General features: G+C 45.4%; 1 protein-coding gene across 1 annotated transcript in view; it reads left to right on the top strand.

Moving 5' to 3' along the window:
- Positions 1-25,112, top strand: part of GPR158 (G protein-coupled receptor 158) — a 344,765-nt gene that overhangs the window by 267,525 nt on the left and 52,128 nt on the right. The window lies entirely within an intron of this gene.

The following is a 25,112-nucleotide window of genomic DNA, read 5'->3' as shown; positions in this document are numbered from 1 at the left end:
CCAGGGAAATACCTTTATAGCATTCTTCAAGGCAGGTTATGTATAGCAAAAGAAGAAAACTAGGCTCTACCAGGAAAAACCTTTTCAAAATTCTTCCTGCTGGTATTGCAACAATGACCTGACATGACGATAATCCTATAAACACACTGTTTTAAGTTACATTACCACCGTCCTCAGTTCATTTCTCTTTATGGCAAAAGGGAACTCCTAGGCTTTTTAGAGTCACAAAAGTATTCAAACATGTATACTTTCAGAAATTTGGGATTCCCATCTAAATACTATTACCCAGGACAAAATCAATTTGAATAACAAGCGTGAAGGTACAATCCTAAATCTCTACTCCACTGAATATGGCCATAATTTCTGATGTATGGTGTAATTTTGTCTCCTGTATTATTCAGATTTTGTAAGGACAGTTTTTTTTTTAAGGGAAGAGAAAACAAGATGATGATGGCTATAAATTGTCACTTGAATTCCCAAGTCAGATAAGGGAGTAGAGTTGATATTTTTGTGAACATTTTGGTCTAAAGCTTCATCTTTATTTTTAGAATAAGATACTAGAATTTTCATCTTCTTTGGGAAATGCCTTAGCATCTCTTTTCTTTCCATGTATCTGTTAATTTTTTTTAAACTTTTATTTAATGAATATAAATTTCCAAAGTACAGCTTATGGGTTACAATGGCTTCCCCCCTGCCATAACTTCCCTCCCACCCGCAACCCTCCCCTTTCCCGCTCCCTTTCCCCTTCAGTATCTGTTAATTTTTTATTATTATCTTATTATTTATTTAAAAGAGTTACACAGTTAGAAGGATAGGCAGAAAGAGAGAAAGAGAGAGAGGTCTTCCATCCACTTGTTCACCCCTCAGTTGGCCACAATGGCCGGAGCTGCACTGATCCGAAGCCAGGAGCCAGGAGCTTCTTCCAGGTCTCCCACACAGGTGCAGAGGCCCAAGGACTTGGACCATCTTGCACTGCTTTCCCAGGCCACAGCAGAAAACTGGATTGGAAGTGGAGCAGCTGGGACTCGAACCAGTGCCCATATGGGATGCCTGCACTGCAGGCGGCAGCTTAACCCACTACACCACAGTGCCAGCCCCTGTTAATTTTTTTTCCCACGAGGAAATACTAATGGATAAGATCTAATGCTCAAAGCTATTCATTGGCTTAGTTCGGGCATTCTCAATTTAGGAACTATGGACATTTGGAAGTGGGTAGTTTTTGTTGAGAAATGGGCCATCCTGTGCATCATAGGATGTTTTGCACCATCTATGGCCTCTACCCACTCGATGCCATAGCACTGCCTCCCCCGCACAACAGCGAAAAATGTCTCCGGACATTGCTACTTGCGTGGTATTATCAGAATCTACCGGTGGGGCTACATACAGAGGAAGTGTGTCTTGAATAGTCCAGACTATGGTACAGGGTTGTTCCTGTTCCTGTAGCTGTGGAACTGATAACCTCCAAATGTAGCGGCCTGACACAGCCACTTGCTAACTCTGAGGGTCCAGAATTCTGATGAGTGCAGAAGGAACATCTTCCCCCTGCACTGCGATGGCTGATGCCTGGGACTTCTTCAAGGCTCCGGGTGACATTTTCCAGTGGCTGCTCAGACACATCCAGTGTCTGTTGCCTGGGAAGAGTGGGACTGGGCTGAGCACATCTGGCCTTTTGTTGTGGGTCCCTGACTTCTCCAGCCAGGGCGCAGACAGCCCTGACAGCCAGTGTGAGCCGTAGAGCCTGCTCTGACCTGACCTCCATTGTCCCCTCACGTCATTTCCGGCACACTGGTGGGTGAGACATGTGCGAGAGTGGAGGATACATATGCATATCACACGGCAAGAAGAGCCCGGGGGGCCAGGGTGCTCATTTTTTGGAGAGAACAGTCTGCCACAGGGATAGACCCTGGAGCACCAGGTGAGCTCTGTGGGTGATAAAGATGTGGAATTGTGTTAGGTCGACAGCCACTAGTGTTTATGAATGCTCCATCATTTACAACCGAAAAAAGCCCAAAGGAGAATTTTTCAAAAGTATATTCTAGGTAGCTAATGAATTAGTCCTAAAGTTTACCTAAGAGCTTTGCATTTTAAGACTACAATAGCCATGTTGCCGATCCCTGTGTTTTCCTTATTTTAGCCTGCTATGTAACTGAGTGCAGAGGTGATAATGTTACTTGCTAACTTGATCCTGTAAAAATCTAAGTGTTTATGTGAATGTTCAGGACCCCATGAAATGAGTTTAGCAAAAATAATGACACCCTGCTGAAGGTGTGAAAGCCGTGGCAGAAAATAGCTGGCATATAAAATCACGTAAAAAATTGCTGCCGGAATACCTTCAAAGAGCCATTGTATCCCACGGATAGTAGCAATAAAGAGAACAATTGTTCAAAGTTGAGGCCGCTGGGGTGAAAGGATTCAGGGGCTCAGGGGGTGGCTTGCTCGATCTTTCCCTTTGGCCCTTCCCGGTGACCCCGGGATGTCCCCACAGAGCCAGGGTGAAAGGCAGTGAACCAGGAGATCCAGAGCCCCGAGTCATAGCCTAGATTTGGCCGATTGTGTGGCTTTGCACACGTCGCCCAGTCACTTGGGGTCGAGACAGTTGTCCTACGTGCTCTCAGAAGCCCTTCTCACTTCTCTAATCCCTTGTCAGTGTTCCGGAAGCGACCAAAAACGTTCACATGGACATTTTCAACTCATTCCTGTTAAACCTCTCACTCCCCACGTGGGAGGCCAGAGCGTGGTGTTCTCAGGATCCATAACCAATCTCCTGCTTTTTAAATGCTCTAAAAATTGTTTCCAAGGAAATTATGGGCTTACTCTTTCATAATGCGAGATCCTCCACGGAGCGAGAGCCTCCTTGTTCCCTGTAACCCTGTGGATGCTGAGGCCATCAGTTTCCACCTGGCTCTAGCAGTGAGATGGATGGTAGAGGGACAGAGGGAATGAAGGCTGGAGAAGAGATCTGGGCTTAACTCTGCTTTGATGGAAATTGGATGGGATTCGTTTAATTCACTAAAGAGACTTGTGAGCTGCAGAAGGTTACTATAGAATTTTGACTACGTGTGTACAAGTTTTAAAGTTCATAAACCAAGTTACACAGGCAGGGCATTTAGCTCAGTGTTTAAGACATCTGTGAATGTACTGGCATTTCACATCAGAGTGCCTGGGGTTGGTTTCCGGGCCTGGCTCCTGACTCCAGCTTCCTGCTAGTGCAGACCTGGGGAGGCAGCAGCCGTGATGGCTCAAATAGTCAGGTTCCTGCCACCCACAGGGGAGACCTGGATTGAGTTCCTGTCTCCTAGCTGTAGCCTCGGCCCAGCCCTAGATATTGAGGGCACTTGGGGAATGAACCAGCAGGTGGGATTGCTCGCTCGCTCTCTCGCTGTGTGTGTGTGTGTGTGTGTGTGTGGTTCTCTGCCTCTGCCACTCAAATACATGAATAAAAAGTCAAAAAAAAATAAAATTACATTTCTGGCTATGTATAGATGTAACAAAAGTAAAAGAACGTGTACTGGGTCTAGTATTGTGGGGTAGTGGATAAAGCTGCTACCCACAATGTCAGCAGCCCATATGCACACCAGTTTGAGTCCCGACAGCTCCCCTTCCAATCCAACTCCCTGCTAATGCACTTGGGCAAGCAGTGGAAGATGGCTGAGGTCCTTGAGCCCCTGCCACCCACACGGGAGACCTGGATGAAGCTCCTGGCTCCGGGCTTTGGCCTGGCCCAGCCCTGGCCATTGTGGCCATCTGGGGAGTGAACCACAGATGAAAGGTCTTTCTCTTTAAAAAAATCATTTTGAGATCCACACTGGTAGAATTAAGGTGAAGGCCTAGAGATAGAAATTGTGGAAAAAATCTTCCAGCCCATTTCCCCCGTACCTTCTGCCTATTCTGGGCCTGTCAGCTCCACTGTAGGAGTCGTCCAGGCCAGTTTCCAGACACAGGCAGGTTAGTGGTTGCCTATGGCAGAGGACAAATGGGGAATGACAGCTAATGGCCATGGGGTTTCTTCTTGGGGTAGTGAAATGGTAAAAATTGATTGTGGTAATGGTCACACAACTCTGTGAATATAGCAAAAAATTGACTTGGACTCTTTGAACACGTGATATGATGTGTGAGTTACATTTCAGTGTAGCTGTTTACAAGTCATATAGGATCCTTGGTTCTAATAACAGAGTAGTTTATATCAAACTAACCTTCCAACAGATAACGATTATAAACCCTGGAGAACATTTAAAACACACACACACACACACATACACAGCTGCTTGATAGAGCTGGAAAGCCACCAAAAGCCAGCAGAGCCTGGGAGGAATTGACCCTGTGGCTAGGGGACTGCACTGGGTGGGGGCTACAATATCTGGCCCCCAGAGAGCACTCTTCAGTGTATGCCATGGATGGAGGCCAGAGCTTAAGCCAGAACCTTTCATGAGAGGGTGGAGCTGACTCCACATGGGAAGCTGGAGACTGGGTGGGGTGGGGTGGGGAGAGTTGTGAGAGGGAGGGAGCCGTAGCCGGTGCTGTACTCGTCCGGCTCCAACTGTGGTGGGAGCGGAAAGTAGAAAGGTGAGAGCCAGGGACAGACTCTGGGAGCCTCAGAGGATGGACTGAGGGAGGCTCGCACAGATCCTAAGTAGAACGGCAAAGGTTTATGGCAGCAAGAGAACGCTCACTTCTCGGGAGAGCAGAGCGGGCCGGGAGTCGAAGCCCAGATGCAGGCTGAGACTGGAGGCCCCGGACATAATGGGGCCCGGGATTCCACGGGAGCTGTGAGGGCCCTTAGTGTGGTTCTGAAGTCGCTCGGGATAGGCCCTTGGCCACTGTTGTATCCAGATGCAGTTTTAAGGGAAGAATTTTTAAAAACTCTTAATGCCTTTTTCTCGCTTCCCAATTAGCCCTGGTCTGTCTCCTGCCCCAAAGTCAAGGGCAGCAGAGACAGAGAGAGAGACTAGGAGAGTCTGGGACGAGAGAGAGAGAGAAAGAAAGGCTCTCCACTTCCCCAGGTGCCCCTTCGCTGTCTCCTGCCTCCCAAACATGAGACGGAAACTAGCGTGATGGGGACAATGGCCGTTTCCATGCAGAGTTACTGAAGTGACTGTCAAGATATCAAGAGCCCTCTGCATGTCATCCCAGGGGAGGCCACCAGCTTGGAAAGGGCGGTGTCCCCGAAGTGAGAATGCAGACCTTGTTGTAGAAGGTGTGGCTGCAGCCCACAAAATGGCAGAGCCATCCGGTGGTACCACGGCAGAAGTGGTGCACGGTGGGCAGGCAAGCAGGAAGCAGCCGCCCGGGGCCCCTGGTGACCTAAGACGGACAGGTAGGAGGGCAGAAAGGGCTGAGGCCCAGAGGGCCACTCACAGTCTCACAGCTCTGGGGCGGAGTGTGTGCGCTGATGAAAACTGTGCTCAGGAGATGTTTTTAAATATGAAGACACGGATCATTTGCATTGTAAAAGAATGTGTCTTCTCTTGTTGTTTGGTGAAATGGGCTTTAAATATCAATAGATCAAGTGTTTCCAGTATTCTACATTACTGTTGTTTTTTATGCAAAGTGTTAGAGAACAATACGACCCCCCCCCCCAACAAATTGGGGTGATTATGTTAGCATCAGGCAAAACAGACTTTAAGAAAGTGGATACTGAGAGAGATAAGAAGGGGGCCAGCATTGTGGTGTAGTGGCCAAACCTCCACTTCCAGCACCAGCATCCCATATGGGCGCTGGTTCGAGTACTGGCTGCTCCTCTTCCATCCAACTCTCTTGTGGCCTGGGAAAACAATAGAAGATGGCTCAAGTGCTTGGGCCCCTGCACACACGTGAGAGACCCAGGACAAGCTCCTGGCTCCTGGCTTCAGATCAGCCGAGCTCTGGCTGTTGTGGCCATTTGGGGAGTGAACCAGTGGATGGAAGATCTTTCTCTCTGTCTCTCTGTCTGTAACTCTAGCTCTCAAATAAATAAATAAAATCTTAAAAAAAACATAAGAATGTTTGATAATCATGAAACTGTCAATTCATTTGGAAGCTATGACATTTCTAACTATATGTGCACATAATAACAGAACTTCAAAATGCATAAAGTAAAAAGAAGTAACAAAGCAATAATTTAAAACAAAAAAAAACAGATAAATTCACGGAGATTTTTGCACCCCTGTTTTGATAGTAGTTAATACAACCATAAAAACAATAGTAATGTAGAATACTGGAAACACTTGATCTATTGATATTTAAAGCCCATTTCACCAAACAACAAGAGAAGACACATTCTTTTACAATGCAAAGAAGTGGTCACTGAGGTAACCATGTAGTGTGTCGTAAAATAAATCCCAATAATTTTTAAATTGAGATGAGAAGTGCATTCTGTGACTTCAGTTTGAATTAACCAATAAGATTAGTTTGAAAAAAACCCCAAACACCTGGAAATTAAATAATTACTAGACTAGTTTGTAAGATAAGAAATCACAAAGGAAATGAAGAAACATTGCAAATTGAATGATATTAAAATACAACCTATCAAATTTAATGGGATGCAGCCAAAGTGGTGTTTTTAGGGAGTTTCATGGGATAAAATGCTGATGTTAGAGAAAAACATATGAATTATGATTCCACCTTACAAATCTAGAGAAAGAACGAATCAAACCCAAAAGAGGTGGAAGAAAGGGAATAGTAGAAGTAAGGATCTATTAGAAATCAGACAAACAATAGAGAGAAACAAAACCAAAGTATTTTATTTTTATTTTGAAAGAGAGAGAGAGAGACCCCAGATGCTCACAGTTGCCAGGACTGAGATGAGCCAAAGCTGAAGCCAGGAACTCTGGGTCTCCCATGTGAGGGGCAAGAACCCAGTCACCATGACCTGCAGCCTCGTGGGGTCTGCATTAGAGCCAGCACTGAGCCCAGATGGTCCGATATGGAATATGAGTGTCGTAGCCAGCACCTACTGCTAGGCTAACTGCCTGTCTCTGGCATTATAAATGATTTTTTTTAAATTTGCTGAGTTCAGGGGCTGGCATTGTGGTATAGCAGGTAAAGCCACTGTCTGCAGTGTTAGCATCCCATATGGTCACTGCTTTGTGTTTTGGCTACTCTGCTTCTGACCCAGCTCCTTGCTAATGGCCTGGGAAAAGCAGTGAAAGATGGCCCAGGTTCTTGGGCTCTTGTCACCCACATGGGAGACCAGGAAAGGGCTCTAGGCTCCTGGCTCCTGGCTTTGGCCCTACTTGACCCAGCCATTGAGGCCATTTGGGGAGTGAACCAGCAGATGGAAGATCTGTCTCTCTCTTTCTCTGTTTCTCCCTCTCTCTCTCTGTAACTCTGACTCTCAAATAAATAAATAAATCCTTTTAGAAAAAAATCACTGAGTCCTGTTTATTTGAAAGGCAGAGAAATAGAGAGATAAAGAGAGAGAGATCCCAAAATATCTTCCATCTACTAGTTCACTCCCTAATGTCTTCAAAGACCAAGCTTGGGCCAGGCCGAAGCCAGGACCCCAGAGCTCAGTCCAGGTCTCCTGTGTGGGTGGCAGGGACCCAAGTACTTATGTTATCCCCTGCTGCCTCCCGGGGTGCACATGAGCGGGAAGCTGGAGTTGGCGTTGGCCGACGTCCCAACCACTGTGCAAAACTCCTGTCCCTTGGTTATTTGTTAAAGTAATAAAGTTTATAAACCCCTAGCAAGACTGGTTAAAGGACAAAGGAATACACAGAATATGGAAACACCAATGTTGATGTAAACAACCCCCAACCTGGCTGGAGGACTGGCTGCAAACCCCCAAACCTGGGCCCACTGACCTGTGCAAAAAGCCAGTCACTGGCACTGGGGTGGCGAAAGAGGAAGCATTTATTGCAAAACACAGAGCAAAGAGCTGGGCGGCCAGCACTTATCCCTGTGCTCCCCAGGGGTTAGGGGTGGTGGTTCTTATGGGTTGAAGTTGGGGTGAGAGGTGCGTGTTCAGTGCCCGTGTCCAGTCCCTGGTTGGCCCATGGCACTCATGACCTTCCTTTGATTGGTTGGTGATACTGTGTTCTTTTGGGAATTTTTATAACAGATGAGTAAGCTTCAGTCACTCTACCACGTGCAGGTGGTAAGACAAGTACATGTAAGCAACATCCCTTATGAATGTAGGTGCAAACTTCCTTAACAAAACATTAACAGAGTGCATCTAGAAGTACGAGAATAAAAAAGTGATTAGACATCTTGTCCAAGTGGTGATTAACCCCAGCAGTTCACGGTTAGGCTGATTAATAAAGTAACTGACCCACAGGGACAGTATAAAGGAGAAAATTCACAAATCATCCTGAGATGGAGAAAAAGCATTTGATGGAACTCAACATCCGTTCTGTAATAAAAGCTATCAGTGACCCAGGGATAGAGGGACCGGCCTTCACTTTGATAAAGGATGCCTTCTTAACGTCACAGATCATACCTGATGTCACAAAACATCAATAACAAGAAAGGAATATCTGGTGTAATTACTTCCATTATCATATTGTGGGTGGGCATTGGGCACAGTGGTTAGGGTGCTGTTTGTACACCTACATCCCATATCAGAGTGTCTGGATTCAGGTCTCGGCTCCCCTGCTTCTAGTCCAACTCCATGCTTATGTACACCTGGCAGGGTGGGGGGTGGCAGGTAATGGCTTAAGTGCTTGGGTCCCTGTCACTCACATGGGAGACCCAGATGGAGTTTTGGGTCCCTGTCACTCACATGGGAGACCCAGATGGAGTTTTGGAAGACCCAGATGGAGTTTTGGGTCCCTGTCACCCACATGGGAGAGCCATATGGAGTTTTGGGTCCCTGTCACTCACGTGGGAGACCCAGATGGAGTTTTGGGAGATCCAGATGGAGTTTTGGGTCCCTGTTACCCACATGGGAGACCCAGATGGAGTTTTAGGTCCCCGTCACCCACGTGGGAGACCCAGATGGAGTTTTGGGTCCCCGTCACCCACGTGGGAGACCCAGATGGAGTTTTGGGTCCCTGATTTAGTGTGACTCATCCCTGCCTTTTTAGGCAATTGGGGAGTGAATCAGCTGGTGGAAGATTCTCTCTCTGTCTCTCTCTTAGTCTCTCTCTCTTTCTCCTCCTCCTCCTCCACTCCCCTTCCCCTCCTTTTCTCTTTCCCTCTGTATCTCTCTCTTTCAAATAAAATGAAGGTCAATAATTTAAAAACACATCATATTGGAGGTCGTGGCTACTGAAATAAAGAAAAAAATTCAAGGCTACTGTCATTGGAAAGGAAATATAAAATAAATATTTTTTACCTACAAGCAATACGATCATTTGCATAAAAAGTATGAAGGTATCTACAACTCCAGATAAGTGAGTTTGGGAAGGTTGTAGGATACAAGTTAGTATACAAAAATCACTTTCTGGGACAGGTGTTGGAACAGTGGACTGGGATGCCCACATTCTGTATCGCTGTGTCAATTCAAGTCCCAGATACTCTGCTTCTGATCCTGCTTCCTGCTAATGACCTAGGAAGGCAGCAAATGATAGCCCACATACTTGGGTCCCTGATGCCCACGTGGTAGACCTGATGGAGTTCCAGGCTCCTGCCTTTGGCCTGGCCCAACCTTGGCTGTTGCAGGCATCTGGGGACTGAACCAGTGGATGAGAGATTTCTCTATGTCTCTTGCTCTCTCTGTGTCACTCTACTTTTTAAATAAACAAATGAATAGTTTAAAAATCAGTTGTTCTTACATTTAGTAGCAAGCAACTGGTGAATGAATATTTTATTTTTTTGTATTTTTGTAACGTATTCCCAGATATTAGGAGTATGAAAAAGCAATGACTATTTGGAGACAGATGTATCAAACCTTTTCCAAAAATTATGCAAGACATTACTTAAAACTGCAAAATATTGCTGAGAGAAGATAAAGGAAACCTAAATAAAACCAGAATCCTAGGACGTTCATGAATTAAATGGCACTGTCCTCTTTCAGCTGTTCTGTAAGAACCAAGCTGAATCTAAAATTCATGTGGGAACATAAGGGATCCAGACTAGCTAAATCAATACTTGAACAAAACTCGAGGATTTGCACTATCTGAATTCAAGACTTCCTCTAAAGCTGCAGGAGTCACTACAGCGTTCATTGATCGAAGGGCAGATAAATAGATCAATGGGACACAATGAAGCAGCCAGAAATAGACGCACGTGGATAAAGTCCATCGATTTTCTGCAGAACCTGGCTTCAAGGTAATTCAAGTGAGAGGAACGTTTTCTCAACAGCTGCTGTGGAAGCAGCTGGCTGTGGGAGGGGAGGGGGTGATGACATTTCCTCCAAGAGGGTGGATGAGTCGCTGAACCTGACAAGTCAGGGGGGTATTTGGAATTCCTGGCATCACAGAGCTCGGCTGATCCGTAGGAAGCTTCTTTTATAGGGAGGCACGGTTGCTGCCCTGGAGGTTGCCATGGCTTCTCAGGCCTTGCCCCTATTCATGGGTGTCATTTTACCCGCATGGAAGGGTGAACGTTTGGCCTAGGAGTGAAGACCCTGCTCAGGACACTTGTATCCGGTGTCAGGTGCCTGGGTCTGATCCCCAGCTCTGCCCCAGTTCCAGCATTCTGCTGAGGTGCACCCTGGGAGGCAGCAGGTGATGGCTCAAGTGGCTGAGTCCCTGCCTCCCATTGGGAGACCCCGATGGAGTTCCAGGCTCCCTGCTGTTGCCTGGCTCAGCCCCAGCCACTGCAGGCATGTAGGGAATCAGCAGACGGGAGATCTGTCTGTCTGCCCTTCAGACAAACAGCACAACAGAGGGCTTCCCAATACAAAGCGATTCCGAGGGAGTGTGGTGAACCCATCAGTAGTGTAGGAATCAAGACGATGACTAAGGTGGGGTCGCAGGAGAGACGGGCAGCTCGCCGTCACTTGAGGTAGGGTTGCAGGAGAGACGGGCGTCTCGCTGTCACTTGGCCTCGTGGGCTGTGATGGTACAGATCTGCTGCTGCTTCCCTCCTGGCCTCACGCTCCGTCACCTCCTCAGCCTGGGAGCTGTGACAGATGGGACCTGGCCCTCCCTTCCTAACGACTGCTCAGCACCCACCGTAGTTTTCACACGTTTTTATCTCCTTCATCAGGTTGAGTTAGAAGAAGCCAAACCTGGCCTTCCTTACCTCACTGCTGTAGCGGGACACCACCAGAGCATCTTGATCCCTCGCACGCCTCCTCCACCCTTCCCCTGCGAGATGGAGGCTGGGAAGGCGGCAGGAGGCTGGCAGCCAAGACACCTTTGCACCTATTCCCTCCTCCTTATCTTTCTGGAGCCGTCTCGTTCTCCTGGGCAGAGGGGGGCATTCCTGCGTGGCTTCTTCTATGAGGCAATAACACATGAAAAGCAAAATGCATTTGAAAAATTCCGAGGGCTTTCCCAGTGTGTGTCCACCTTGTGACGCCAATGGGAACCTAGTCACTGCACCTGTTCATTCAGTCTCACGCGTGTTTTAATGCTGTCTCTGTGATGTTCAAGGGCAGCTCAAGGTGAGCAGTGGTGATGACCTGTCATGATAACATAGACGCCACGGGGCTGGGAAGGCAGGAGGCCCATGGACAGCCCTCTGACGCCCTCATTATCCCTCCCCACTGACGCTTGTGCTGGAGGAGCGCCCCCTGGCAGTGAAGTGTAACAACGCATGAAGGACTCAAAGCATGACTGTGACCAAGGCAGTGAAGCGCATAGGCAAGACCTGCGTAAGGTCATGCTGAAGGGCAGCTGTTTTGGAGTGATGCCTCTCCTGCAGACATGAGACATCTTCAGAGGGGACAGCAGGACACCGCCCAAGGCCCTGGCCTCTGCCCTGTTTCCCTCTGGCTGCCTGTCCTTCTACCACCTCCCAGTTCACCAGTCCTAAGCCCTTTGCCCGCTCTCCCTGGGATCTTCACGTCTTGATAGTTGAGCGTGTCCTCAGCGTTTTCTTCCCTCCTACTTTGAATCAGAACTTCCCAGTCCTGTGCGTCTTCCTCCAAGAACTGATCCGACCTGAGGGGGCTTTCAGTTCCCAGCATGCAATCCTTACTGATACATTTCTACAGCGATCTTTAGAAGATGTAAATGAGTGATTCTAATGGTGGGTATTTTAGGCACGCTGATGATCAGTAAGAACAATGAAACAATTTTCTTCTTTTATTGGCACCTTTACAATTATACCATTTTTAGCACCCCTGCCTTCCATATAGCTCCAAGAGAACACAGTGACAGGTGCTGTGTTGTGACTTTTACCAAAGGGAGTTTCAGTGTAACCTGCACCTGTTCACATCCTGCTAAGTTTATCAAAGCAGTTGGTTCATTAAACTTAAGGAAGGCAGGTAATTTGAAGTTGATTATTCCTCAGTGAGAAACTCATTCATTCATTCCTGCATTCGATAAGCATTAATTGGACATTCAGCCCTGTAGAAGAGAAAGATAATAGTGTTGTCATGCAACATGATAGATTCCATAGTGTAGATGTGAGCACAAGGCTGTGGCAGCAGCAGAGAGAGAGGCTCCTGCCTGGGGAGTGCTCGGAAAGCTACAGAAGGGAGTAGGCATTTGCTTTCTAGAACCCTGAGTAGGGGGCTGCTGGGCAAAGAGAGGAAGAGAGTCCTCTAGGAATAGCGGCACAAAGACGGGCATGGAGTCATGTCACTCTGCGGGAGTTGAGGGCTGGGAGGCACCACATGGCTAGAACATGGAACATGTTAGTGCTGGAAGAGAGGACTATTAGAGGATGCTGTGGACATAGAAGAAAGGTAGTTTGTATGTGGTTAAAAGCCGTGTAAGCGCTGATAAAGATCAAGAAGCCAACAGCGGTTCCCAAGCAGGGGTGGGCTATTACCAATTTGTGCTTTGGATAGAAAAGCTCTCAAAAGATACAAAGACTGGACTAGTGGCAAGGAGATAAATTGTGAAGATATTGAAAGAATCCACGTGAGAAATGATGAAGGCTTGCACTAAGGTTGTAGTTGTGGCGATAGGGTCACATTAAGATATCTAAGGGAACAATGGCCTGATCCGATGTTTGTTTAAATGCAGTGAATTAGATGCTTGAGGGAGCAGCAAACTTAGATGTATCCTCTTATTCAGCAAGCAAGTATTGGTGGCCCACTATCCTCCAGGCGCTGGGCTTGCAAGAAGTGTAAGTTGTGTAAACTATTATGCCCTGAAGGAGTCTCCGATAAGAGAAATATAAAGGCACATGAGACTGTTTTTAAAACAACATAAGGAGCCGGCATTTGGCTTAGTGATTTAGACTCTGCTTGGGATCCAACATCCCACGTTAGGGTCCCTGGGTTCCAGTCCCAGCTCTGCTTCTGAATCCAGCTCCCTGCTAATGTACACCCTGGGAGACAGCAGGTGGTGGCTGAAGTACCTTGGTCCCTGCCACCCACGTGGGAGACCCAGATTAAGTTCCTGGCGTCTGGCTTTCGCCTGACAAGCAGTGGGTGTTGCAGGCATTTGTGGAATGAACCAAGAATAGAAGCACCTCACCCCTCCCCCCCCGCTCCTCTCCTCCCTGCATTTCAAATAAATAAAATTTTTAAAATACAGCATGGTAATTTTCACACAAGGCATGAAGCTTCTAGCATTCCTTGAAAAGGTGTGGAAAGCTTGCCTTCCCTACGAGGGGATATTTGAGCTGGATAAGCCTTTAGAGGAGAACCTTCCAAGGCAGACGGCTGGCAAGGGGATGGTCAGTGAGGAAAGCTGGCAGATCCTGAGTGAGGTGTGCCAGGCAGGCTCGGGCTGGGGAAGGAGGTGAGGGGCCAGCATCTTTAGGCTGCACCAAGGTGGTAGGATTTCAACTGACATGAGGGCTAACTCTGCTCACGAGCGCTCAGGGAGGATGGCGCACCGGGATAGTCATTTACTCCTGCACTGGTCCCAGGATGGGAGGTGAAGGCCAGGGGAGCAGAGGAGGTGGAGGAGCCGGGAACTGAGGGTGCGCTGAGCTGCAGAGGACGGCAGCAATGGGGCCGGGGAGAAGGCTGAAGACGCTCTTGTGGGCGACGGGTACCTTAGGGTTCCGTGTATAGCACGCATTGAATGAGCTTCAAGGGAGAAGGTCTACGTCTAAATACGGAAGAGCAGTTAATTATCTGAGTGTTGGCTTGAGATACCTGGGCAATTAGTAGCTTGGCTTACGTCAATAAGGAAGTGAAACTTTTAGAGAACGGAAGTAATTTTCATTAAAAAGAGGGAGAACAGGCATTAGGCCTAGTGGTGAATAGTCCCTTATCCCATGGCAAAATCCCTGGGTGTTTGAGTCTTGTCTCTGGCTCCTGACTCCATCTTCCTGTTATTGCAGACCCGAGAGGCAGCAGGTGAGGGCTCAAATAGTTGATCTCAGCCACCTGTGTGATGGAGACCAGAATGGTCTCGTAGCTTCAACTAGGCTCCTAGCTTCAGCTTCAGCCTCAGCCCAGTCCCGGCCATCTTGGACATTTGGGGAGTGAACCAATGGACCGAAGAGCGCTCTCTCTCTCCCTCTCTCCCCACCTCTCCTTCTCTCCATTTCTCCCTCTCTCCCTCTCCTTTTCTGCCTTTCTTTCTCTCTCCCTCTCTCTTCTTCTTCTTCTGAAATAAATTAATTTTTTCTTATAAAGGACACATTCTGTGGAGGATATCAACAATTTAGAGTAATTCCACCTTTGATACTCTTAAGCTATGTCATTTGGGCAAGTCATTTAATTTGCTAGGTATCTGCATTCAGGAAAAGCGAGAGTGGAGTTTGTAACAGTAAAACCCCCGTGCCCATGTTGGCCTTTGTTATTAGCAATCCTGTGTTCCACGGAGCACTCGCCAAGAGGAAGGAGAACGGTAGGAGGATTAACGATACATTGAGCAAATCCACTTGCTAGTGCTTGCTGACAAGTTCTGAAGCACTCTATGGCAACCTGTGGTTACGATTAGGTATTTATTTCCAGCCCGTTTTGTTTAGGAGCTGAGCAATAGGGGAGGAGGCAGCGAGTCAGCCTGGAGCAGGCCAACCCGGCAGCTCCCTCATCACAGGGATTTGATGGTGTTGATGCTAATTTGCCATTGGGAGCGAGTTTATTCTGGATCTTGGTAGAATCGCCTAATGCTCACTGTGAACAGGAGCAGAAAGGGGTTTGCATCAGTCCTTATGGAATAAATATAGGAGCGATAATTGTACCACTTGGGTCAGCATAGTACTTTCAGAGGCTCCTCACTACGAAGGAAGGAGAGAGGGGAGGATTCTTAGCTCAGCCTCCCAGATGTGGGAGACGTGGTCGGCATGACCAGTTCGAGGTCCTGCAGGTTGTAAGTGGCCGAGCCATCCCGTGGGTCTCCAGATCCTCCTGTCTTCCCAGGACACCAATGTGCTTGTCAACTACTAGACACTTCCTGCTGGTGGGGCATTGAGAATTGGTCCCGGCCACGCGGTGTCCCCACAGAGGGAGGCATAGGACCAGCAGACCTGAGCTGTGACTTTGGTTTGCACAAGTGCTGTGTTAGACTTTCAGTTTCCGGGGTGGTTTTATGGAACCTGTTGTATTCTATGTTTTGTACACTTCCATCAGCCAAATTGGAAAGGGAGACTATTCATGTGAATCTTTGGTCTCTAAACAGAAAGCTTTGGACCCCACAATGAATGGTCTACACAAGACTATCCGTGAAAAGAATAAATATGTATACTAAGCTAAACACCTGAGTCCGCAGACTGGGTTTTTGTGTATTCTCTTCTTGGCCTTCAAAGACTTTGCTGGTAGTCATTTTATTGTGTATTATGTCTCTGCCTCATTTTTTCCTCATTTCTCAAGATGCTTTTGCTTGTTTATTGAGTCCTGGTGTTCGTTGGATTGTCTGGCCTCTCTGGGGTCATTCTCCTCTCCTGTCATGTCCGTATTACACCATCTCATGAACAGTGTCTTTAGCCTTGTCTCCATCTTGCTCTCTGATCCCAGTCCTTAGAAATCACTCCCCACTTCCCACACTCAGAACCAGGTCCTTAGAGCGATTTAAGTGAAGGCATCAAACTCTTTCATGCAATTTTTACATTCTGCAATTATAAATGTGACATTCTCATTGTAAAAAAAAAAATTACCAAAAGATGTAAGTGAAAGAGTTAAAAGCCTCCCTACCCCTTAGCACTCCCAGCCCGTCTGCCCAGGGTGGAGTGGGTCACTGGTCTCCTTGTGTGTATTCACACTGTTCTTGTGATGTGTGTGGAGTCTGCCTTCATATTGTCCGACAACCTGCTTAGCATTTAACAATTTGTCTTAATGGTGTTTTTACAACAGCAAATCAGATCCTCTTGATTATTTTAAATTTCATGGTTGTCCATTGCATGGGTGTGATGTGAATGATCTGTCCCGTCTAGGATAGAATGTTTCCATAATTTCTGCTCTATTTGTTAAGATTTATTTATTTATTTATTTGAAAGTCAGGATTAGAGAGAGAGAGAAGGAGAGAAATAAATTTTCCATCCACTGGTTCACTCTCCAAATGGTCGCAACAGCCAGGGCTGGGCCAGGCTGAAGTGAGGAGCCAGGAGTTTCATCCAAGTCTCCCACGTGAGTGCAGGGGCCCAAGCACTTGGACTATCTTCTGCTGCCTTCCCAGGCACATTAACAGGGAGCTGGATGAGAAGTGGTGTAGTCAGGACTCAAACTGGCTCCCATGTGGGATGCCAGACCATGGCTTTAACCCACTGAGCCACAGCACCAGCCCCCAGCAAATTTTCTTGAGTGCACATCTTTGCATAGTTTATGAGAGAAACAGTTTTCCAGAAATAGAACTCTCGCTGCATTTTACTTCTCAAGTGTTCTTTTCACCCTTCTCTGACCTCAGTCTGAGCCTTGACCATCCCAGTTCCATACATGGCTGGAAACGAAGGGGCGCAGCCCTGAGCCCTGGTCACGTTAGTGCCACCTGTGGTCTGAACACTGACTATCATCCCAGTTCCACACATGGCTGGAAACGAGGGGACGCAGCCCTGAGCCCTGGTCACGTTAGTGCCACCTGTGGTCTGAACACTGACTATCATCCCAGTTCCACACATGGCTGGAAACGAGGGGACGCAGCCCTGAGCCCTGGTCGTGTTAACACCACCTGTGAATTATTCTAAAGATAATTTCACAAGCAAGTTGTTAGTGACTTGGGCTGTGCCCTGGCCCACAGATTCTATTTCCATGAGGGCACCTGGACTTTCCTCCACGCCGTCACTTCAGAGGGCTCTTGCTAGAACAAAGTCATATGAGAAAACTAGCCATGGATTTCAATGCTTTGGGCAACAAAATAAACATATCTTTTACCTGCATTTTCCACGAACACCTTGAAGAACTCTGTTACTTGAAAAGCTGTGTAATAATTCTAACATTCAACCAGAATTGAGGACCATGGGATTGGTTTATGGCTTCCAGTCTTTCCCACAATTGTGGCCACATCTCTCTGACCCAGCCATTCAGCCTCCAAGATGTCACTCTGCGTCCACAATTTTTCCTCACCAATGACTCCATTTAAAAAGTTTGTTTACCCATTTGTTAACCAAGGTCTTTATATTTTTTCATTTCTTTTTACTTGTAAATTATTTTTTACCAAATAAACTGTGTGGTCCAGTTCAGCCCCACCATGGTCACTGCGCTGAGCAAGGTTAGCAACTTCTAGAGCAGCGGGTCTTCCTCAACATCCAGCCCCCACCACGGACCCTGGCAGGGCTGGTGGGAAAGCCCAGTAACAATGAGTTCATGCCCCAGCCCAAGTCCCCCGCTGTGCCCCTCACAAGCTGTGTGACCTCCAAGTTTATTCCTTTTATAAAAAAAAACTTTTTATTAATATAAAGAGAACAGATTTCATGTGTTTCATAGGAACAAGTCTAAGAAGATAACCATGATGCCCTCCCTCTTTTCCTCCCTCTTTCAATGCCCTTCCTTCCTTCCTTTTCTTCTTTGATTTCTATAAAAACATAATTTCAGTCCACTCTTTAATCACAGGCTTAATGCAGCACAAACCATAATATTCAATAAGTAAAAGTCAGACCCCAGTTCCACAGGGTATAAACAACAATTAAGTCACAAGATGTCTGTTTCGTTCTTGTACATTTTTTGTATTAACTACTACATATCAGAGAAAACATATGATACCTTCTTTCTGGGATTGCCTTCTTTCACTAAGCATAATGGTTTGCAGATGCATCCATTTTCTTGGAAAAGAATTAGTTCATTGTTTTTTATGGCTGAGTAGTATTCCATAGTGTAGATAGACAACATTTCCTTTATCCAATCATCTATTCAAATAACTCATATGCTGATTCCATTCCCTTTGATAAATTCCCAGGAGTGGAATGGCTGGGTCACATGGTAGATCTATTTACAGAGTGAGGAGTTCTGAAGAATCTGCATACTGTCTTCCATAATGGTTATACTAGTTTACATTCCCACCAACAGCAGATGAGGATACCTACATTTCCTCACTTTGACACCAACATTTATTATTTTTAATTTTTGGATGGTAGTCATTCTAACTGGGGTGAGGTAAAACCTCATTGTGCTTTTCATTTGCATTCCCCAGATGACTAGTGATCCTGAGTACTTTTTCATGTGTCTGTTGACTATTTTTATTTCATTCTTTAAAAACTGCCTGTTCATGTCATTTACCCATTTCTTAACTGCATTGTTTGTTTTGTTGTGTTGAGTTTCTTGAACTCTTTACAGATCCTGAATATTAATCCTTTATCAGTTGCATAGTTTGCAAATATTTTCTTCCATTCTGTTGGTTGCCTCTTCACTTTATTTAGTGTTTCCTTTGCAGTGTAGAAGCTTATTAGCTTGATGTAATCCTATTTGTCTATTTTTGCTTTCATTGCCTGTGCTTCTGGGGTGTTTGACTATTCCAGTGTCTTAAAGAGTTACCCCACTGTTTTCCATTAATATTTTGATGGCATTAGGTCATAGATTTTGCTCCTTGATCCATTATGAGTTGATTTTGTGTAAAGTATAAAGGTCTTGTTTCATACTTCTGCACATGAAGATCCAATTTTTCCAGCACCATTTGTTGAAGACACTGTCCTTTCTCCAAGGATTGATTTTTAGCTCTTTTGTCAAAGGTTAGTTGATTGTAGCTGTGTGGATCATTGTCTGGGGTTTCTGTTCTGTCCCATTGGTTATATGTCTGTTTTTGTGCCAGTACCAGGCTGTTTGATTATAATTACCCTGTAGTATGTCTTGAAATCTGGTATTGTGATGCCTCCCAGCTGTTTGCTTTTTAAGATTACTTTAGCCAATCCCAATCAAAATGCCAAGAACATTCTTCTCAGATCTAGAAAAAAAATGATGCAAAAATTCACATGGAAACACAAGAGACCCTGAGTAGCTAAAGTGTATTTATTTTATTTTATTTTATTTTATTTTTTGACAGGCAGAGTGGACAGTGAGAGAGAGAGACAGAGAGAAAGGTCTTCCTTTACTGTTGGTTCACCCTACAATGGCCTCTGCAGCCAGCACACCGCGCTGATCTGAAGGCAGGAGCCAGGTGTTTCCCCTGGTCTCCCATGCGGGTACAGGGCCCAAGCACGAAATTTGAACCACAAGAGGAGGAAGTACCTCTGAGGTCTTCCTGGTGGCTTTTGCGAGGGGACTGTGTAATAACGGAATAATCACATTCAATGAATGCCTGCTGTATCTCACTTACTGTTAGGTGCCTTTCAATAACAATAACAAAGGGAGGCATTATTATTGTCAACCCCACTTCACATTTGGGACAGCAGAAGCATGGCACGTAAGAAATACACTTTAGCGGCCGGCGCCGTGGCTGAATAGGCTAATCCTCCACCTGCAGCACCAGCACACTGGGTTCTAGTCCCGGTCAGGATGCCAGATTCTGTCCCGGTTGCCCCTCTTCCAGGCCAGCTCTCTGCTGTGGCCCGGGATTGCAGTGGAGGATGGCCCAAGTGCTTGGGCCCTGCACCCAATGGGAGACCAGGAGGAAGCACCTGGCTCCTGGCTTCGGATCAGCACGGTGCGCCGGCCGCAGTGTGCCAGCTGCGGCAGCCATTGGAGGGTGAACCAACGGCAAAGGAAGACCTTTCTCTCTGTCTCTCTCTCTCTCTCACTGTCCACTCTGCCTGTCAAAAAAAATGAACTAAAATGAACATTATCTTTTATAAACATTAATAAGAGTTGTTGTTTTTAGAAACTCTAAAGGAAATAATAGCTGGGACAACCTTCTATACCTTAAAATTAGTCACTAAAACTCACAATAGGGTGAGTCAGTAGAGCCACCTATTCTTAAGGTGTAAACAAGCATAAATTGTTCCAAAGATGGAATATGGAAATGTAGTTCATGTCTTCTGTGATATTATTCAAATGCTACTGGGCATTTCACATTAATAACTTATGTAAAGAGCCACAACAAAGGCAAAGTCCAACGGCCGATGTGGCTGCTTTGCAGGGAGTGGACTCGTCCTGGTGTGATAGATCATAAGCTATCAATATTTCAGCACCCTGTTAATATTTTATTTCTTAATCCATGTACTGTACATAGACAAGTGAGAATAAATGAGCTAAAATGGAGCAAAGGTTTGCAGTGTATAAATTTTCTGTTTGCAAAGCCCACAGAATAGAGAAGCACACCCGCTCCAATTTTACAGATAATTCACAGAGACACCCACAGAGATACTTGCAATATAGAATAAGGAAGAAAAAGTGGAAGTGACTATAGGAATTCAAAGAGTGGCTGGGGAGCAAAAAGGATTCAGTGAGAGGATAGGACGTGGTTATACTGCAGTGAGAATGGTAACAAAGCAAAACATACAAAAGTCAACTTTCCTAGTATTATCAGCCAGTGCTTACCGAACGCCTAGGTACTCTACCAGGTACTGTTTGACTGCTCACCACACACTGTTGCATTTGAACTTCAGAGTGGGCTCCAGAGGAAGTATTGTAATGATGGTGTTGTGTCCATTTCACAAATGGGACAACTGAGGAATAGCAGGGTCATGGTAGGTAAGTAGTTTGTCAGGGTTACACAACTGATAGCATGGCGGCAGGTGGGAGTGCGGGAAGACCGGGCTGGGAGCCTGTGCTCTCTGCCACCACCTGCTTTGCCTCTGCTGCTTCCTACCCAAGAGCTCTCGGTCATAAGGCTGGACCGTTCCTAGGAATGCGTTCGGTTCAGTCCAAAGTCCTCAATTCTTCACCTGTGAAGAAAAGGCTGGAAGATGTATCTATAGTTCCCAAACCTGCCAAAAGGAATCATTTCTTTTAAAATGAAATATTAGGGCCAACAGGTTAAGCTGCCATGTATGATAACAGCACCCCACATCAGAGCCCTAGTTCGAGTCGTAGCTGCTCTGCTTCCCGTCCATCACCTGCTAAGGTGCCTAGGAGGACAACAGATGATGGCCCAAGTGCTGGGGTCCCTGCCACCCATATGGGAGACCAGGATGGAATCTGTGGGCTCCTGGCTTCAGTCTGGCCCTGCCCAAGCTGTTATGGCCATTTGGAGAGTGAACCAGTAGATTGCAGGTCTTTTGTTCTCTGTCTCACTTCTCTCTCTCTGTTATTCCATGTTTCAAATATATAAATTTTTAAAATAAATATGAAAGTAAAAATTCTGCAAAATCTATGTTATCATTGTTCAGCTGTGCTCATTTGTTAGAGATTAATGTACAATGGAAAACTTTACAATAACTCACATAATTTTGCAGCCCTAACAATCCACTATTCTACAATAACTTCTGAGGCCATTTCTCATGGAAATACTTGAGATTCTATGTGCTGTAGACTTTGGATTCTCAGTCTCTACTCTGCCACTTCTTTTTGCTCTGAAAAGGAACTCACTGTAATCTCCAGGCCCCTTCATCATCTGGCAAAGTTTCTCAATTTGTTTTTCCCCCTAAGTTTTCTCTCCTTCCTTCAGCTTAAATATCTTAATAAACAACAAAGTCATTTGCCAGAGAGGTTAAGGACACCACTTAGGACACCACCAACCCATGTGGAAGTGCCAGCTTCCTGCCAGCGCGCACCCTGGGAGGCAGCAGATGATGGCTCAAATACTTGGTGCTCCGTCACCCATATGGGAAACCCAGGTCGAGTTCTGGGTTCCTGCTTTGGCCTGGCCCAGCCCTGGCTGTTGCAATATTTGAAGACTGAACTAGTAGGTAGGCAGTCTCTCTCTGTCTGTATGTCTTCTGTCTCTCATCCTTACAAATAAAATAAATACATCTTTTATAAATAAATAAAATATATTAGTCATATTTAGAATATAAATTTATAGAATTTTAATTTGTTTTGTGAAAATAATAAAAAAGAAATAGTTTTAAAATCAATATTCTGCTGAATCCAAACATTCTTTGGGTAGATTCAATCCTGAAGACAAATCCTTATCTTTATTTTCACTAGACATAGAGAACTGGAATATTAAAGACAAATAATGGTGTATCAGTGAATGAGTAAAGCTGAAAGGGAATTTTAACTGACACTTAAAAATTGTGTGTATCTATGGAGCATCATACAGTGTCTCAGTGCATGTCTGCTTCATGTGATATTCAATCTAGGGTAAATGTATCAGACATGTATCATCTCTTTTTGGTGAAAACATTCACAATTCTCTCTTCTTGTTTGTATCTCCAGTGTACATAGTACATTATTGTTACCTATAATCATCCAGCTGTGTAATGGAGCATCAAAACTACTTCCCCCCAGCTATAACTTAGTGCCCTTAGCCAACCTTTCCCACTCCTTTCCTGTCCCTTAGCTTCTGGTAACCTCGATTCTCTCAACTTGTATGAGATCTCTTTTAAAGATTCCACATGAATGAGATCATCTAGTAGTTTTCTTTCATTGCCTTGCTGATATCACTGAATGACTCCATGTTGTCACAAATGAAAGGATCTCATCCATTTATGGCCAATAGTATTCCACTGTGTGTACATTTCACATTTTCTTTATTCACTGGTTGGTAAACACTTCGGTTGTTTCTGTTTCTTGGCTGTTGTGAATGGTGCTGCCGTGAACATGGGAGTGCCGACGTCTTTTCAACAGATGGATTTCATTTCCCTCGTGTCTATACCCGGGGTTGGGGGGGATTGCTGCACCATATATTGGTTCTCTTTTTAGAACGTCTGTACCGTTGTCTGTATTAGCTGTCCTACTTTACATTCCCACCAACATAAGGACTCCCCTTTTTCCACATCCTCCCAGCTCCTGTTATCTTTTGTCTTTTTTATAATAGCCAATCTAACTGAAGTGAGATTATATCTTGGTGTGATTTTGATTTGTGTTTCCTTGATGATTAGTGATGGTGAGCATTTTCATCTACCCATTGACCACTTGTTTGTATTCCTTTGAATACATTCCTATTCGAGTCTATGACCTGTTTTCAATTGGATTATTTGTTCCTGTGCTATTGACTTGAGTTCCTTGTAGATTCTGGTTATCAATCCCTTGTCAGACATAGCTTACAAATAGTTTTCCCATTCTGTAAGTCTTGTTTCTTTTGCTGTGCAGAAGCTTCTAAGTTTGGTGGAATCCCATTTGTCTAGTTTTGCTTTGGTTTCCTGTGCTTTTGAGGTCTAAACCATGAAAATCTGTTCATCCCAATATTGTGCAACATTTTTCTGTGTTTTCTTCTAACAGTTCCATGGTCTTAAGTCTCACATTTATGTCGTTGTTCTGTTTTGAGTTGACTTTCTACATAGCAGAAGGCAAGCATCTAATCTCATTCTTTTGCATGTGGAGATCCAGTTATCCCATCACCACTTATTGAAAAGATTGTCCTTTCTCTAGTGGATGCTCTCGGCACATTTGTGCAGATGCATGGAGAACTTCCAGCCTCCCTGTTTAGTGCATTTTCTAACCTTCTAATATTTTCTTTTTACTTGCTAGAATCTCTTTGTTTCGTTGTAAAGACCTCTTGTTAGCATACCTTGTAGGACAAGGTTTTTTGTGATGCATCTCTTAGTTTTTGTTTGGGAATGTCTTTATTTTCTTTCATATCTACAGGATAGCTTTGCTGGATATAGTATTCTTGATTGGCAGGTATTTTTTCTTCTGTACTGTGAAAATGTCATCCCATTCTCCCTTGGCCTGTAAGTTTCTGCCCAGAAGTCTGTAGTCTTTCTCTGGTAGCTTTGAGAATCCTCTACTGACCTTAAACCTTGGGGAACTTGGGTAGACTTGATTGAGTTACATATGGCTGGTGACCTCTAACCTTCCTGTATCTGGATAGTTAGTTGTACCTTTAAGAGTTGAAAATGTGGGACCAGCACTGTGGCATAGCAGGTTAAAGCCCTGGCCTGAAGCACCAGCATCCCATATGGGTGCCCGTTCTAGTCCCGGCTGCTCCTCTTCCCATCCAGCTCTCTGCTGTGGCCTGGGAAAGCAGTAGAAGATGGCCCAAGTCCTTGGGCCCCTGCACCCGTGTGGGAGGCCTGGAAGAAGCTCCTGGCTCCTGGCTTCGGATTGGCTCAGATGAAGACCTCTCTCTCTCTCTCTGCCTCTCTCTGTAACTCCATCTTTCAAAGAAATAAAATAAATCTTTAAAAAAAGAGTTGAAAATGTTTTTATTTGACTTCATAAGCCCACAGAGCAACATTGTCTCCTACCCTTCCTACCCTCTTCCCTCCCAGCAGCTGGTATAAATTCACATAGGAGTGAGATGGTGCAGTACTTGTCTTTCTTTGCCTGGCTAATCTCAGTAAACATAATGACCTCCATGTGGTCACAAATGAAAGGATTTCATGCTTTTTTAGGGCTGAATATTATCCCACTGTGTGTAAATATCGCACTGTCTCCTGCTCATTCCTACTTTTACCTTTCATTAATTTGTCCTTGACACTATTGTTGGGTGTTTTCCCCACTCTGTAAGAATTTTATCCTGGTTGGATGTCTTTATACAGTGGACATATTTGAGAACTACCAGGACAGAGTTTTAGTATTGACACTCTTGGTACTGCTGGAGAGAGAGGCTCCATTTGTAAAATAGTCCCCACCACATGGCCCCCAACAATTCTCAAGTCTCTGGTATGAGAAACCAAAGCAATGCTCAGGTTTAGGCAGAGGGTATATTTTCTGTTAGAATGGTGTCACCTTCAGTAAAACCAGTTCAGGTAGAAGTTTGTACATCTACACGTTTCAACAGCATCAAGCCGTCTGCACCACTGTCCATGGCTCACTATGTAGG

The sequence above is a fragment of the Lepus europaeus genome, chromosome 14 (genome assembly GCF_033115175.1).
Source record: "Lepus europaeus isolate LE1 chromosome 14, mLepTim1.pri, whole genome shotgun sequence".
In the NCBI taxonomy this organism is placed as follows: Eukaryota; Metazoa; Chordata; class Mammalia; order Lagomorpha; family Leporidae; genus Lepus; species Lepus europaeus.
This window is presented reverse-complemented; position numbering and strand designations above follow the sequence as displayed.